Consider the following 6,000-nt stretch of genomic DNA (forward strand, 5'->3'; position numbering starts at 1 on the left):
TTTGCTTTGAATGACTATACAAATAGTATCAGGACTGTTTGAAAAATTTAATATTATAACAAAACATTCTGATGTCAATAACTTTGCTAAGAACTCTAGGGCTAATGGTGGTTTCTTAAAAGTCTTTTCTAAAGCTACTTTCGTCATAAATGTTGCACTGTGTAATTCATCAGAACATCAATTCCAAGCATGAAAAAAGAAATACAAAGACATACGGTAGTGAACCACAAGAGAAAATATCACCTAGTTTTTCTTTTTGAATATATAGATCCTTTGAATTGAAATAATTACATTTCATAGACTGGCATTCCAAAATATAACCAATGGCATTTTCATCACCTTCCCACAAAATTCTTGCTGTTTAATAAATGTCTTTTCAAAGAAAGTACTTAATTTTATACTGATATTTAATTTATCATCTAAAGTAATCCTATCAGATAAAAAAAGAAATGTGATATTAATTTTAAAATACATTTTATTTAACACATTATATCCAAAATATTTCAAAAGGTAACCAACAATTTGTTAATGAGTTATTTTGCATTCATTATTTTTATTAGGTCTTTAAGTTTCAATACAAGCTTTACATTTATTTCATACCTAAATTCTGATTAGCCCTTAACATTAGGCCATCATTAAGTGCTCAATAACCACATGCTGCTGGTAGGTATCACATTGGAGAGTGCAGCTCTAAAAAGAAGTAGTGAAAGAGAAAAAGAGTTATTGACATCACCTTGCAAATAAAAAGATGAAAAAAAAACTGTGGTAATATCCTAATTGCTTTTAGAAACCTGTGATTCTTAATTGTATGTGTCAACTTGACTCGGGTTAAGGAATGCCCAGATAGCTGGCGAAACATTATTTTGGGGTGTGTCTGTGAGGATTTTTCTAGAAGAGATTAGCTTTTGAATCAGTAGACTGAGTAAGGAAGATGGCCTCAACAATGTGGGCAGGCATCATTCAATTCTTTGAAGGATAGGATAGAACAAAAAAGCAGAGAAAAGGCAAATTCCTCCTTTCACCTTGAGCTTGGATATCCAACTTCTCCTGTTCTTGGACATCTGAGCTCTTGGTCCTAGGGCCTTCAGATTCCAGAACTTACACCACTGGCTTTCCTGATTCTTCAGCTTGCAGAGGGGATGTTATGGGACTTTTCAGCCTCTCTAATCAAGTGAGACAACTCCTCTAATAAATGTCTTTGTGCTGCGTTCATATATATCTGTATACGTGCTATTGGTTCTGCTTTCCTGGAGAATCCTGCCTAATACAGGATTCATCCCAGAGCTACTGAATTAAAAATGTGGGTAGGACCTGAAAATTGTAATTTTACAAGGCTCTTCAGATGCAGTTTTGTAGTTTTCAATATGGGTTTGGGGAACTACTGATTACTGTGTTAAGGTGGCTTTAAATTCTATTAGGTTACAGGGTAGCAAAGCTTGTGGAGTCATAGAGCATTTAGGTTGTAGAGTCATGTAGACTTTGATTTGAAATCAGACTCTGAAGAATTACCAGTCAAATGTCACCAAGTTACTTTACCTTTTCCTGAGCTTTGGTCTTTGATAAGATTAAGACTACATACCACATAAAATTATTAATGGCATAAAATAAAATAATATATGTAAAGGAATTTGCAAAGAACCAAGAAATCCGTTTTTGCTAATTATAATGTTTCTGAAATCCCCTCATGACCCCAAATGGCATTTCTAACTCTAGATATTTGCAAAACTGGGTGGCGTAAAGAATAGAAATTTATTTTCTTACAGTTCTAGAGCCTAGAAATCCAAGATCAAGTGCCATCTTGGCTGGTTTTTAGAGATGTGTCTCTTTGTGGCTTGCAGCCTGCTGCCTTCTTGCTATATCCTCATATAACCCCTTTGCTGTGTGTCTGCAGGAAGAGAGAACATGATCTCTCGTGTTGCTCCCTCTCCTTATAGGGAAAACAGCCCTGTTAGATTAAAATTGCACACTTATGACCTTATTTAACCTTAATTACCTTTTTTTCTTATCTCCAAATACAGTCACATTGTGAAGTAGAACTTTGAATATAAATTTCTTTGAGGGGAGGGACACAATTCAGTTCATAACTTTGTCATTCGTTAGTATCACTATGTACTTATTGTTCAAACACATACCTGGAGACTTTCAGAAAAGTTAGGATGGCTTGAACATTAAAACTTACTCCTTTGCTGCACTATCTCCAGCAAATCAAGAATATAATCAGTATTTATACTGATGTAACTCTGACCAATGTCTCTATATTTTGGAGATAGCTTTAGCCCCTACTCATCATTAAAATATTGGACATAAGCTTCCATAATTGCTCAGCAAAGCATGCCAACTGACAAAAGAAACACCAAGTTAAGCTTTTTCTGTTTATGAGATAAGACTGTAAATCAATAAATAAGTTTTTCTCACCTGGAGGATATCTTTTCATGGATAGTAGCTGTATTTTAACTGTAAGGTTAGTTATTTCCATTTATAGTCTTTTGGGAGAAACCAAGTTCCTCATCAATTCTAGTCTATGTACTATTGTGACAAGTACAGATAGCTATATCTTGGCTGATTGTATATATAATATAGGACTTCTAATTTGAGAAGCACTGTTCACAATAGCCAACTTGAAATGTTAGAAGTTAATAATCAAACTATAACCCAATGAGAATATATTTTGAACCTGTCACTAATATTCCTTTTCCAACATTCCACTACATGTAGTTTATAACATATTTGCATTTCTATTCTTTTTGTTTGTTTGTTTGTTTGTTTTTTGAGACAGAGTCTCGCTCTGCCACCCAGGCTGGAATGCAGCGGCATGATCTCTGCTCATTGCAACCTCCACCTCCTGGGTTCAAGCGATTCTCCTGCCTCAGCCTCCCGAGTAGTTGGGACTACAGGTGCACACTGCCACGCCCAACTAATTTTTGTATTTTTAGTAGAGCAGGGGTTTCACCATGCTGGCCAGGATGGTCTTGATCTCTTGACCTCGTGATCTGCCCACCGCGGCCTCCCAAAGTGCTAGGATTACAGTCATGAGCCACCGCGCCCGGCTGCATTTCTATTTAAATTCACTTTTAGATAGCTTTTCTTTCCTACTATAACTTACATTCTCTGTCATCTTATAATGTATCCTTCTTCTGGTAACCCAACAACAGGTAACCCCAACTTTTTCATTTATTAATTGCTAAATGTTAGGGATGACTTCCTTTTCTAGCCTGAGCCTAAGAATCAGTTCTTTTAAAATAAGCAATAAGGTAAATAGTCCAGATATAAATGTTGCCTAGAAACAAACAAGTAGCATTCTTCTTACCTATATTCTCCACTAAAATCAGTATTAGATAGTCCCACATGTGTTTCATCTCGCTTAAAAAATTTAAACTTTTTTCCCATAAGTTTAAACCTAACTGAAATTTATATTTTTTCATAACTTTTAACAGATTTATTTGTTGCTTATTTTTTATTTTGTGGGTACATAGTAGGTCTATATATTTATGGGGTACATGAAATATTTTGACACAGGCATGCAATGCATAATAAAGCACTGCTCACAATAGCCAAGATTTGGAAGGAACCTAAGTGTCCATCACCAACAAACGAATTGATAAAGAAAATGTGGTATACATTCACATATTTTTAAAGCAAACAACTCTATTGTTTATAATTACATGTTATTTCACAGGAGGGAGGTATTCGTGGCTCTTTTATAACTCTCTGAGACAGAGATATGATTGAGATGTACAATCATACACAATCATAATTGTCTTAATGTACTTGGTCAGATTTAATATATAGTTCTTTCTTGTTTAGGTGTAACAATAAATAGTAAGAACCAACCTTTAAAGAGATTTTTCACAGAACTGATAAGCTTTACAAATTCATTTTGTTCTGAAATGTGAAATTTATCTGAGAGTATATACATAAATTGGTCAGACTTATTTGAGTTATATTTAGTATGATCAAAATTTATTATTGCCATAATTATCCTGAGGAAAAGAAATAAATATTTAAATATATATTAAATTTTAAGAACGTTTTGACATTTTAGGATATCCTGGAAAATACTACTGTATTTGTCTGTCTCAAGGATTCTCAGATGTTGGTACCACAAGATAGCTGTACGTGGCTTCATCCTCGATGTGCTCCAAGCTTGGCTTGCCCCAAGGGCTCATCAAAAAGCAGGAAGATCCCGGACTTCTATTTTTAGTGATAGCTGTTATTTACCCCAAGTTTAATAGTGTATATGGAAACTTCTGCCTTCTCATTGATAAAATACCTAATATTGCTTTTAAAGGAGGTTGAAAAGGAATTTAAATTGTATTTTCCTAGTAATTAATAATACAATTATTGTATTATTCCAGCTATGTCACAAGCTCTATTAATTTTAGACATTTAGTTCTTTTTTTGTAAAGGAAATTAGCCATCTCTCATACACATAAAAAAAGTACTTATGGCAGTTTATTCACATATCTTTTATAATTATTTGATAATCACTCACCAAAAACATAAATATTGTGAATAAATGACAGCTCTTTTTCCCATATGTCTCATAGGGATAGGCAAGTCATTCTCTGAAGATCTTTTTACCTGAAGAAGTTTTCAAGCAGTAGACAATAAAATTCCAGGAAAAAACATCAGGAATTTGACAGATAAAAAAATCTAACATGCCAAAATATTTTTGTTCATAGCATTACATATATTCAGGTGCATCATATCTTAGAACAGCTGGAGTACTGCACTATTTTTTGACAACATGCAATTGTTGTCAATTACAGAGAATTCTTGCTGTTTTTGCTATTATTTTTGCCTTTTTTAGTCTTGATATACAATTAATAATTGGACAAAGTGGTCAAGAGTAGCTCAGTGAAAAAATACAAGAGAACGCAGAAAAAATATATATGATTAAGCTGTAGTAGTTTAAAATAATTGAATTTTTTTTTTTTTTACCATAATCAACTGATGCAACATGAACGGCATTTCCTATCAGGAAATTAATTCTCTAAAAAGCTTGGAACAGAACACACATAAGCCTTTTTTTTTGAGACGAAGTCTCACTCTGTCGCCCAGGCTGGAGTGCAGTCGCATGCTCTGGGCTCACTGCCACCTCTCCCTTCGAGGTTCAAGTGATTCTCCTGCCTCAGCCTCCCGAGTAGCTGGGATTACAGGTGCCCACCACCATGCCTGGCTAATTTTTGTATTTTTAGTAGAGACAAGGTTACATTGATAAACCACAGTTGCTCAGACTATTATTTTGTACGATTTTATAATTATTTCAACAATACAGAATACATCTTTTATTTTCATTAGCAGCTTTTTAATGGTGATTAGAGGACTCTTTCTCAAAAACATCTGGATAAAAATAAAGTGAAAATTGACTCACTGCAGTTGACGAATCCTCCCAGTTTAACAATTCTTTCATGTACGTGCCTAAAAGACTTAAAAAGATTTTAAAAATGAAGAAACTACCTGTACAGTATCATAAAAGCAGTAAATTTCTGAAATAATATATTAATTTTAGCCTTTATTATAAAGGGAAATACAGAGATAACCATAAATTCAAAATAAGCAGAGAGTATCATTAGAGCTGTTATTGGTATTGATTGATGTATAGATTGTGAAAAGTTTATTGATAAGATGATTAAATTAAACTCATACTGAATATTATGAGAATCATTGACATTGATTATCACTAAAGCTTTGTACTTAATAAAATACAAAGAACCTTTTCTTTTTGGAATTGGTGAAATAAATAATTGTAATGAGAAAATTCTGTTACTTTTCATAAAGATATTTTCTAGAATACATGACACTTATGGTATGTGTTTTCTTGTAGAGTACCTCCCTAGACTTGTTGGGAGGATGGAGAGAATCCTGGAATTTTATAGTTCCAGTGTGGTATTTCTGTTTCCTTTAAATATCCCACTTCTTTCTTATATTTAGCTGAAAAAGTCACTTAATATAAAAATACTTGGGGGGAGGAGCCAAGATGGCCGAATAGGAACAGCT

The 6,000-nt window shown here is 33.6% G+C and overlaps 1 long non-coding RNA gene across 1 annotated transcript in view; it reads right to left on the reverse strand.

Annotated features, from left to right (window-relative positions):
• LOC134739742 (uncharacterized) overlaps positions 1 to 5,429 on the reverse strand; it is a 259,799-nt gene extending 254,370 nt beyond the window's left edge. The window contains exon 1 of the long non-coding RNA XR_010126751.1: positions 5,375 to 5,429. This is a non-coding gene — a long non-coding RNA (uncharacterized LOC134739742). The remainder of the gene's footprint in view (positions 1 to 5,374) is intronic.
• Positions 5,430 to 6,000: the final 571 nt, after the last annotated feature.

This window comes from Pongo pygmaeus, chromosome 5, assembly GCF_028885625.2.
Source record: "Pongo pygmaeus isolate AG05252 chromosome 5, NHGRI_mPonPyg2-v2.0_pri, whole genome shotgun sequence".
NCBI classification, from domain to species: Eukaryota; Metazoa; Chordata; class Mammalia; order Primates; family Hominidae; genus Pongo; species Pongo pygmaeus.